This window comes from Maniola hyperantus, chromosome 16 (genome assembly GCF_902806685.2).
Source record: "Maniola hyperantus chromosome 16, iAphHyp1.2, whole genome shotgun sequence".
Taxonomy (NCBI): Eukaryota; Metazoa; Arthropoda; class Insecta; order Lepidoptera; family Nymphalidae; genus Maniola; species Maniola hyperantus.
Genome location: NC_048551.1, coordinates 8,414,194 through 8,426,625, shown reverse-complemented (window position 1 = coordinate 8,426,625; position 12,432 = coordinate 8,414,194). Strand labels below are relative to the sequence as shown.

Sequence of the window (12,432 nt, the reverse complement as noted above, 5' to 3'; positions counted from 1 at the left end):
TACCAATTTCTTATTTAGTTAAAATTAGATAAAACTTACTCGATTTTCAACATTGAAATTTTGAATATATTCCGCAAAATTGAGGAGATTTTATATGCTGGCAGCCTTTGTTCTTCAACTCTCCCCTGTCAATGTCATTCAAGTGCCAAAAGAGCCTTGTCGTACCGTACTGCTCAGACAAAAACAATTATATTATGTACACTCAAAATGAACCTTATTATTTTGCTAATCTAATAAGCCTCAGTGGTGATAGCCCAATAGTGATATCCGCGTCAGCCTTCTTTTAGGGGAGGGGTTTCAATCCGGGGCATGCATCTCAAACTTATTGAGCTATTACACTGATCGCGAGCAATTTACTTTTATCCGTTGAGGAGTTCCATTATCAATGTATCTTCGAAGATGTTTATCAGATCTTTACCAAATTCATATGGGACCATTCAGAAGTTTACCCTTTCAAACAAAAAAGGAATTTACAAAATCGGTCTAGGCGTTTTCGAGTAATCGGGCAACACATAAAAAATAAAAATAAAATCCGGCGACTTGAGAACCTCCTTTTTTCAAGTCGGTTAAAAAAGGTCACTCGCTCCAATCTCCATGATACGTTTTAAATTTTGCTATTCAGCAATAGATGGCGGTATGAAAAATAGAAAAATAACGAGTATTTATCTGTGTGTTATCGAGTTATTTACCATAGATTTTTAACCGACTTCAAAAAAAGGAGGAGGTTCTCAATTCGTCGGAATCTTTTTTTTTTTATTTTTTTTTTTTTATTTTTTATGTATGTTCCCCGATTACTCAAAAACGCCTGGACCGATTTTGAAAATTCATTTTTGTTTGAAAGGGTATACTTCAAAGTTGGTCCCATTTCAATTTGGTGAAGATCTGATGAACATCTTCGAAGATAGATACTGGAACTCCTCAACGGATAAGAGTAAATTGCTCGCGATCAGTGTAATAGCTTAGTAAACAGTAGATTTTTAACCAGTCATAGCATAATTCCATGGGGCCACTAAAAATTGTGAAATAAAAAATTTTTACAAAAAAAATAAAAACCGACTTCGTTACATAAACACTAAAAATTGAAAAATAATTTAATTTATTACTAGTGTATATTATTTTTAGTGTTTATGTAACGAAGTCGGTTTTTATTTTTTTTTTGATTAGTAAGTAAATACCCGTATATTCAATGTACTCTGTAGTAAATTATATTATTTAGGATTTTAAGAATGGACTTTACGCCATTTTATTTTGACGTTGTTTTAATTAACTAATTTAATATTAACCGTCAAGCCTACTTTCAACAAAATACAAGTGAATAATTTTAACGCGTGTTAACAGGAATAAAAATCTAAATTAACTATTGGCGGAAATACCTACCTACGTACAATAAAGTGAAAATGAAATTAATTAAAATAAACAACAGAGTTCATATTTTAGTTATTTATATTAATTTTAATGTGGTACCTACCTATTTACGTTTATGAACCCAAATAACATCATAATTTTGTTTTTTGCGAAAAGCGAAGATGCTATATATATTGTACAAATTATTATTATTAGGTACCTACTAGATGATGCCCGCGTGGATTTAGGTTTCAAAATCCCGTGGTAATTCCGGGATAAAACGTGGGCTATCTCCGTCCCCCCGGGATGTAAGCTAGTTACCTCTGTACAAATTTCATCAAAATCGGATGAAAGTTGGGCCGTGAAAAGCTAGCAGACAAGCACACTTTCGCATTTATAATAATATTAGTGTTAATTAATACCTATTAAACAGTTTATTAATGCCTGGCTAGAAAAATAAAATATTTTGTGTAAAAATTGTAACTTATCTAAATAGGAATTTGGGAATCATACCTACCTAATTCTGTTTTGATGATGGAGATGGATGGTGTTTACTAAACTTACAATACCTACAATAACTTCGTTGGTAAGTAGGTAGGTACCTAGTGTAGGTACAAATTGTAGACCAAGTAGGTATACCAATATAGGTAGGTACCTACTTACCTACTTTATGAAATCAACCTGACCTAGAATTTAGGAACTTACCATGAACATGTAAATGAAACTAATGTGTCTTTTAATTTTCATTCCATTTATTAGATAACTCTTTAATTCTTATCTAAATCACAAGATCGATAAATTAAACTATCTAAAATCACAAAATGCACTAAAACATGCACACATGTAATATTACATTGATTTTTATACCTGATTTGGTACAATTGTACATTACATTGTTGATGTACTAAAGAAAAAGATAGGTACTTTATTAATTATTATAAGTATTGCCTATAAATTACCTAAATTATTGGTTTATTACAGGTATGACTATAATTCAGACCAATAATGTTGTCTGATTTAGTAACACCATACCTGCCATATCGCATTATGAATCATACGATTTTACTTATTACTATATGTGTCATGCGAGGAAATAACTGTATTTAAAACATTACCTACTGTAAGTCTACGATCCCGTTTGAAAGCTGTTATGATTACATTATGTGCACAAACAATATTATTAACTGAATAATAAAATGTGACGGCATTTGAGTCACATCCATGGAATATTAACAAATAGTTATAACTGAATACAGTAGAAAAAACAACATATTCTTTTTTGACTTTGATGAAAGATTTCTATTGAGTTTCAAGTCTAAAGACACAAACATAATATTTAAAGCTCTTGAATACTTTACATTAATAACTTTAGTTATTTGGAAATGTCTCAGCATAAGTCTTGTCACGAAAACGTTAATATTAATAAAATAAATATAATATGGAAGGCATAACATAGTAAGTAGGTACTATAGTTAAGTTTGTTGCGTCATTCAGTACTTTAATCATTAAAGGTCACTATGAAATGAAGAATAAATATTATGATTGTAGAGTACCGGCGGCCATTTTGGTTCGTTCTCGTGATTTGTGCCGCGCGTGACACGTCATAGCTGGCCATCTCGCTCTCGCATGCTTTCCGCATATAGCACCATTGTAACCCGACACGTTTCTTACACACAAGCGATTTCACAACACGGTCCACACTTTCACAACTAAAATGTTTTGTTTTATTAACATAAAATAAATTAAGAATCTACTGATATCTCGTGACACGGTTGTTTCTTTTCTTGAAGTCTCCGTACAGCCTCGGCGACAAGGGCACGTTGCTCCAATAACCTTTCCACGAGATCAACTGGTTCTTGCTTTCTAATATAATAAGGTGCAGCTCTCGCCCGAGCTTGCAGGTGAAGCTTTTGTTTGAGACCAATTGTAAGTTCCTCAATAGCAGGTAACCTGTTTGAAGTCAGTGGTCGCCCTTCCTCTTGATTTGTGTTGCGGGTTTCATATCTTGTAGTCTCTTTCAACATAGCGTTGAGCGCTATTATGTACTGTTAGTAATTACAAATTTCACCAGCGACGCGCAACTACCTTTGCGAATGTGGAATGAATGAGCGACTAGCGAGTGAGCCGAGTCGACCCCGGTGTAGGAATTACGGATCTCCGCGGTGTACAGGGGAGGGGTATGACGTATTCAGATGCGCAGTCGTGCCGGGCTGTGTACAAACAATACGATGGACGTAAATAAACACAAGACCGACTCGATACGTGTGAACGGTCTTATCTTTGTGTTAGTGGTTCAACTCGTCGGTCCACTTGTCTGTCGCGCATGGGAAGTTGAAAATCTTTGGTCATAGCCCTCCAGTATGTATGTACCTACATTTGCTAGGTGTAATCTCGTAGATAATTTATCTATCTCATCTAAATGTAACTTGTAAAACGGTCAGGGCTGAATACAATAGTATCTGACCTATATGGAAGTTTAATAAGTACCTAATCGATGTCAATAATGTTTCTTGCGTAACCAAAGTAGGTAAATTTATTCTTATTTCAGTATTCACTTACAATATTATGCTTTTTGGATGTAGTATTATAACATAATCATCTACCTTCCTACCTACTTAAGTACAATACAACACATAAAATCGACTCAATCAATAACAGTAAATCAACTTACATAATAGGTAGGTATCTAAATTAACTGAAATTAATTTCCGTGATCCAAGAAATTGTTCATTGAGTAATACCTAAGTATATCTATGATGTATTATTAATAAGCTTAAAAAGTTAGTAAAATACTTCATTCAACCTACGTTGCGTACGTACCTAAGTAATAATACTTAATTATTTATTATTATTCATAGTAGGTAGGTACCTACCTTACCTAATGGAAAATCTAAATCTGTAAAATATACATCAGTCTACTTTTAGTTTTGTTGTAGACTCAAAAATATTTGAACTATACATGCCGGCATAATTATTATATTTAGCGGTACACAAAAAATGGGGGATTCATATCCGGGGCCCGTGCTGGCCACCCTATATCCATCAATTTGATTTAACAGAATTCTGCATTCATTAGCGAAGAGAACCTGACCCCACTTGTCGAAATCCCAATTACGATGTTCCCGAGCACCAGTATAGTTGATTTGTACCGTGGTGTCTCTCAACTTTTGGTGCTTTGGCGGGCACAAATGAGCCTATACCGACCTTTCTGAATTTTCTGTGAACTGTCCGCTCACTCACTCTTACTCCTCGAACCTCCAATACATTCCGCGCCTGCACCGCCGTTAGTCTCGTGTTCCGACGAACTTAGTTGTAGAAAACGGTCATCTCTCCTTGAAGTACACCTTTTCCTGCCTTGTCCTCTCGTCCTCACTAGAGAATTCGTCAATCTGTACCGTTGGATGCTACGATGAATCGTTCATAACGATCGACAAAGTCTTGTAGCAATCGATCTGTAGGATTGATCATTTCTTCTCACTATTCCTCTCTTATTTACGTTTGTATTTTTATTTTTATACATAAACATACGTATATTATGTGTTATTTACATTGATTTATTAACTACCTACCTACCTAGGTAGTTAATAAATCAATGGTTATTTACTTTATTTAATTAGTACACCCCTTCCACTTTATTTAATTTATTTTATATCTTCTACCCTAAGGTTGCCTGGAGGAGATCGCTATTTAAGCGATAATATTTTACTTTTTACTTTACTCATTTCATCTGCCCTAATGATTTCTGATAGCGTTAAATCAGGCATACTTAGATGCTCGTAACTGATCAATATGCCAGAAAAATCAAAAGCCTCATAAAACTGCAATACAATGTTTTTCAAATGAAACGAGAACAGAAAATCAACTTCGAAGCAGTCGATAGAGATGTATGAATGAAAAATTAAAACAAATGTATGAAAAAATCACCGTCGACTAATGTTTCGTTTTCAAACCTATACTAATAAATAAAATTGAAGTGTCTGTCTGTAATTTCGAAATAACGACCTCATATTAAGCTGGTTAGTATAAGGTAGTTATTTGAAGTGTACGATAACTGAATCAAACGTTTTTAAAATTTTGTCTGTCTGTCTGTCTGTTTGAACGGGCTAATCTTCGGAACGGCTGAATTTTGACGGGACTTTCACAGACAAGTAGAAGATTAAACAGGGAGTAACATAGGCTACTTTGTTAACCGACATTCAAAAAAAATAGTAGTTGTGTTTATCTACCTATATACATCGAAATCTCCGAGATTACTGAACCAATTTGCGTAGTTTCTTTTTTAATCAATAGAGAAACTTTGCAAGATAGTTCCCTAAAAAAATTAGATTCCAACTCCTCAAACCTGATGCTGCAGGGGACTTGATCACCTAAACTGACGGAATTTAGAAACTGTCGGTTATAAATTGATATTGGAGGTACCTAGCAAGTGAAGACTATCGTTGAACTCGCGGTCCTAACTCCTCATCCCTGATGCTGTAAGGACTCGGGTGATTCCACGGGTTTTTAAAGAATCTACTGAGATAGCTTGCATCCTCAGAATACAGTTGCATCCCAGGGACGGGCTACTACAGCTGATAGGCTAATTTTTGTCCTGGAAAATTTCCCATGGGATTTTCAACAACCTACAACAAGCTAGTTAGATCTAAAATTTTAAAAAAACAATGTAACTAACCGGCCAGTGTCACGAAAAAATATATTAATTCTTTCTTTTTTGTGTTCCGCTAATTTTGGCGGCGTGTGTATAATATGAGTGGCAGATATGTATGTACCTACCTGAAAGGTATAGGTAATACGTAGGTACACCTGTGCAGATTGTTTTTTGTATCAGAAATATCTCAGGAACTCAAATATAGCGATGTAATTTAAGCCGTATGTAGTCAGACATAGCGTCTATAATAATTACTTTTTAGTAGGTAGGTACCTACCTACATGGTGAGTCAGTATTTGTAACCATGTTTGTATGTGTTAGTGAACTGGCTGTTTCGCTGAACCAAAACTAAAAACGGACGTTGCCCTCGGTTTTTATAAGTACGATTTTTTCCTGGAGATTTTATTGAGTTCGTTGTTACTCTTTCTGATGTTTTTAAGAACAGTTTAATAGAAAAGATCTACTTAAGTATAATATATAAAGCACCTGCAACAAAAAAGCATATTACTACAGCGACCTCTATTTTAGGTACCTTTAATAAATCTGAGGCTGCTTTTCTATTGTTTAGCTGTTAGAGCCAGCAAGTATTGTTACAACTTTCAAAATGAACATACAATGGGTAGGTACACATTTTAAGTTAACTATGTTCACTAGCTATGTATTTTCCTAGGTAATTAATTAAGATTCTTTGTCATTTTTTAGCTCGTGTTCTTTCTTATTTCTTTCTTTATGAGCACAATCACATCCTTTCCTTAGCCTTCCATAATTAGATAAGTACCTAGGTACCTACCACCCGGCTGATTCCCGCTTCTTTTTATATCGTTGGTCTATCGTGCTGGAGAATGTGTTTGGCTGGAGCGCTCTACATTTTGCCACAACCGCCATCGCTCCGCTCTTACGACAAGCACGGCCATCCACTTTTCCCTTCATCTTCCGGACCTTCATGCGGATCTGCCCCCCGATTGTGTAAGAATAACCATTTTATGGTTATCGCAATCGTCAAGAAATTCTGCCCTTTGATTGGTTGATTCGCTGGTTACATTTTGTCACAGCCAATCAAAGGGCAGAATTTCTTGACGATTGTGATAGCCATGAAATGGTTATTCTTACACAATTGGGGGGCTGGTTTAAAATAAAAATAGGTAGGTATGTCGTTATTATTGTAAAACTAGTTGACTCGCTCCGGCTTCGGTTAGATTTAGCTTAGTCATTAGTAAATATTACTATCTAGTAGGTACTTATTCAACAGTCATCACAGCTATTACGCCAAAATATTTTATCTAGTGCAGATTACCGACAAAGGCGTGGCTTAGTTGAGAAATTGTGATTTACTCGAGGATGCTTATCAATTTACTTATAAATAATCTATCGTACCATACAAATCAACATAGACTTTTCATTCTAGTGTAAAAGGACACTGTGCTCACGCCTCACTGGCGTAGTGAATAGGTTTCTAACTCTCCTGAATAATAATTATTATGTATAGAATTTTCAATAACTATCTAGTGTAAATATTTTGCTTAATCATTAATCAAGGGTCATCGTCATTTTAGCTTGTGTTCCTCCTTATTCTTTTCATCATGAGTGCCATCACACCCTTTCCTCAGCCTTATATAGTTACCCCCAGCTGATTCCCACCTCTCTTTATATCTTTAAGTCTATCGTGTTTTTCCAAGCGGCCTGCCACCGGATCCACAAATTCAAATTTGCTCAGCGAGCTATGAAGAAGGCTACGTTAGGCGTTTCCTAAAGCATTAGATCTGGAACGAGCAAATCTGTAAGAGAACCTATAGATCACTGATGTAGCCCAAAATATCACACACCGAGATCTAAACTGAAACAACTCAAAAAAGGTGATTTTTCAGGAGGCTAAAAAAACGTACAGACCTATTACTCCATTTTTGTTAGGGAAGTTATGAAACTTAAGTTTATTTTGAGTCATAAATAGGTTTTATAATGTCACTGTATATAAACTGGGGCTAAGAATTAAACTTAACACGTTGGTGGACAGTACAAGTTAAGAATTTCTTCCTAAATGACACTTCTTATTCTCATACATTGCCTATGGGCGTAGTGGCAATGCGGTTGTATGTACAATGTTGTTGAGTGACAGAACGCATATAGGCGTCGCCTGAAGGATAGTAGTCCTTGTCGGACCCGTATTCCCCATCATCAGCATATGGATCTTCACTAGATTCCGGAGTTTCAACTTCATTGAACAATTCTAACAACCGTTTTTGTTCCCTTTCGTACGGATCTCCAGGCGCCATCTGTAGATAAATTCATTATTGTTTCAATACCAAAAAACTGCATTCAAAACAAGCAACTACTAATATTAGAAGCACAAATTACCTTATACGTAAGTTACATGAATTGAATTTGAATGTTTCGATAAATAAAAACACAAAAATACGTTGATAACTTACCACTCGAACCGTTATTTGCGCGCGAAAGTATGAGGTGACACTAATCCTCCCGCCGACGCGCACTACGTGACTAAATGTATGAAAACACGACGCCCACGAGCGTACTGTGCGGGGAGAGGGGTACCGGAATTCTGTCAATGTGTGTGTAACTTGACATGTTGTAGAACTATGTACGATGACAGTAGGAAAGCCGGCATTACTTTTGCGGTGACACTACAACATGTTCTTCCTTGTAAAAGTATTGAAAATCAAGCGCCCTCAGACGTACTGCCGTGACACGAGTAATAACTATGACGTCTACAGGCGTTCTGTCGTATCATTATTTACTATCTGAACGTCCGTGGACGTTACTGTCCATCAATGTGTTAAACATTAAGTTTGCTGTGTTCAAGTTGAGACATTAAAATACCTAATCAAACAAAACTGGAACAAGTCGAAATATCTCGAAGTTTTATGCCAGAAAATTCACAAATACTTTATCCATTCAAATTAACTCAGGTATATTTTTTCACCAAAACTTTACCATTCAAGATATCCGCGTTTTCATTCATGTTAATAATACACTTCCTAAGACTAGCGAAATTGAACTAACAGTGTGGCTAATTCCGTTGTACACAATCTCTAAACTAAACTAAAATGGCACGTCTAAATCTATTGCTATCTCTTTCATAATGTTGCTTGCGGAAAAGGATAGCACTAAATTTAGACCTTTTAATTTAGTTTAGTTTAGAGATTGTGTACCAGAGAATCGCCCCCAATACACTTGTTTAATAAGGAGGGGCTGGTATGCATTGATTGAACATTTAAGAAAGTTATCGCCATCCAGCGGCGAATCTTTTAAGCTTTTATTGAACCTGTAATATATAGGTAGGTACATAGTTGCGTATGATCACCGAGCATTCAAATACAGTGTTAGGTAACTGATAACTCAAAATTGTCGATTTTTGAGTTGTCTCATTTTTAACCTAGGTGTGCGATATCAGCAGGCACGATGGACTGACGATATAAAGAGGACGGCGGGAAGCGGCTGGATGAGGAAGACATCGGACAGGGTGTGGGGGCATTCACTAACTAAGGAAGGCCTACGTTCAACAGTGGACGTCCGCAGGCTGATGATGATGAAATACCTACTGCTTACCTAGTCTGTTAAATAATAGGTAGGTACTCATACTTGTAGGTACCTAGTTAATACTTATAGATTTAAGTTATTGATTTTTAATTTTCGGGACCAGCGCCTGTTTTGTAAAGATTTGCAAAAGTTTATTTATTAAAATATTATAGTGAATAAACTCACGTTCAATAACAACCTAGATAAGTAAAGTTTCAAGCTGTTAAGTACTTAAGTATATAATTATTACTATGAATTGTTTATTTATGTTGGAAAATGAATGTATCCATTCTTATTTTGAACGCATTCTTGCCATAGACAAGCTTAATACAAATGACATTTGACTTTTGGTTTGGACTCTCTCTTGTCTCTGGCCGCCATTCGTTTTACACGTAGCTTTTTGTATTCCTCATTGTTAAATAATTAATTAACTAATTATAATGTGATTCTTATATTAAATTAGTGGCTCGACTGCTTTGAAGCATTTCTGTTTTTCTTTCTTCCAAAATCACGCGTCACACTACGCATATCTGCCCTCTGCTGAACAGGTTAAGTGCCCAAGCTGTAATTTGGAAGAGGACAAAATGGCGTCCAACCATTCCAACTCTAGCAACATAATTTCAATTGAAAAACTAGAAGGTATTTCCAATTGGGTAAACTGGAAGTTTGCCATCAAAATGTTACTCACTCTTGACGGATTGTGGAACTGTGTCGAGGGCACCGACCCCGACTTAGCACGCGACGGTCGCGCGCTTGCTCGCATCTGTTTAACGATTCAACCTAACCTATATCAGCTCGTTCGAGATGTTACGACCGCGAAAGATGCCTGGAAAAGATTGTCAGACACCTTCGAAGATAAAGGTTTGTACAGAAGAGTACTTCTACTGCGACAATTACATCGTGTAGAATATAGCAACTTTTCAAATATGTCTGATTACATTGAAGGCGTCATGAAGTTAGTCGCACAGTTATCCGATATTGGGAAAGTCATTGACGACGAAGAGATAGCTGAGATATTATTGTCGGGTCTGCCTGAGGACTTCAATGTTCTTGTTTCAAGTCTTGAGACTGCGAGCTTGACGAAGTCACTCTCAAGTGAAGTTGTTCGCACTCGCTTACTTCAAGAGGATCATAGGCGTAATAATAATTGCAATACTGAGAACTTAGCTTATGAAGCCAACAATAGAAAGAGAACTAACAAGCTTGTTTGTACTTACTGCAAAAAGACTAATCACACAGCTAGTCGATGTTTCAAGAAAAAACGTGATGATGTGAAGAAAAGGGAAGAAGATCAACATACATTGTATGCAGCTGCGTACTCCACTTCCCATCTAAACGAGTTCATCATTGACAGCGGAGCCACTGCTCATATGTGTGCTCACTCAACATTGGTCGAGGATGCAGTGAACAAGAAGTGTACCATTTCAGTGGCCAATGGGCAAGAATTATATAGTGAAATGGTTGGTAGGACTACTCTTTCAAGTAATGTTTCTCTTAGTAATGTTTTATTTGTGCCTGATCTTTCAAATAATTTAATATCCGTCAGTGAGATTACTATTAAGGGTTATGTTGTAGTTTTCCATAAGAATTGTTGTATCGTATATAGTGATTGTAAAATCACAGGCAACCAGGTTTTAACTGCTAATAAAACTAATGGGTTATATAAATTTAAGTTGCAAGATCGGTCCGACCCTATAGTAGGTCATTCTATGTCCCTTCAGTCTAGGCAGGGAACCATGAGTGCCAATGCTGCAGCTTGTGTGTCCATGAGTGTGACACACAGCGTTTAGGTCACCTGAATTTTAAAGGTATGTACATACTTGGTGGTGGGAATCAGTGTGTTGGTGTTGTTTTTCAGTGTGAAGATAACGTACCAGGCAGCGGCGTCTCCTGGCTTACTGGGAAGATGATTAAGTCATCGTTTCCTACGTCAAGTGCTGGACGTGCTGCTAATCCACTAGATCTGATCCACAGTGATGTATGCGGCCCGATTCAAGTGAGCAGTTGGGGAGGAGCCTGCTACTTGCTGACTTTGGATATCTTATGAAGAATAAATCGGAAGTAAGTGCCCATTTTATTAATTTTATAAATGTAGTTAATGAACAAACTGGTTTGCAAATTAAAGTTTTACGTACTGACAATCTTAGTATGGAATGTTGTAATAATAATTTATCCAATTACCTTTAGGAAGGCATTATTCACAAGACCTCCGTGCCTTATTGCCCTCATCAAAATGGGTTTGCTGAGCGTGTTAATCGTACAGTTTTTTGTGAAAGCTATGGCCTTTTTTACAGGATTCGTGTCTGTGTGAATGTTATTGGGACAAGCTGTTAGGATGGCTATTTATTTAAACAATATGTCTCCGATGAGTGCACTATCAGATAGAATACCTGAATCTGAGTGGACCGGATCTGTATTGATCTTCGTCACCTCTGTGTTTTTGGCTGTATAGCTTATTTACTTGTACCTGACGAAAAACGGCGCAAGCTTTATGCTAAGGCGAAGGAGTATGTATTTGTAGGATATTGTGAAACGTGCAAGGGCTATCGTCTGGTCGACCCGCTAGATCCTAAAAAGGTTATTTATTGTAGAAATGTTGTTTTTCTTGAGGATAAATTATATGCAAAGGATGCCAATATGCTGAAAGCTTATAGCAGATGAGCCAATTTTAATGTTTTTGTCAATTTTATCAATAATGACAATTTTATGAATAATGATAACATTACATAATATGAGGATAATTGTATAAGTGATACCTGTGATATTAGCTGTGATAATAGTTTTAATAATAATGAAAATTTAAGAAATAGTATTATTAATAATGACCAGTCTAATAAGTATGTTTCGGTTACAGATGTGACTGCAAGCGAAGATTCTACTGAGGATGTCGATGATGAGGCTGAGGT

General features: G+C 36.2%; 1 pseudogene; it reads right to left on the bottom strand.

Annotated features, from left to right (window-relative positions):
• Positions 1-2,076: 2,076 nt before the first annotated feature.
• LOC138403436 (uncharacterized) lies at positions 2,077-6,922 on the bottom strand (annotated as a pseudogene).
• Positions 6,923-12,432: the final 5,510 nt, after the last annotated feature.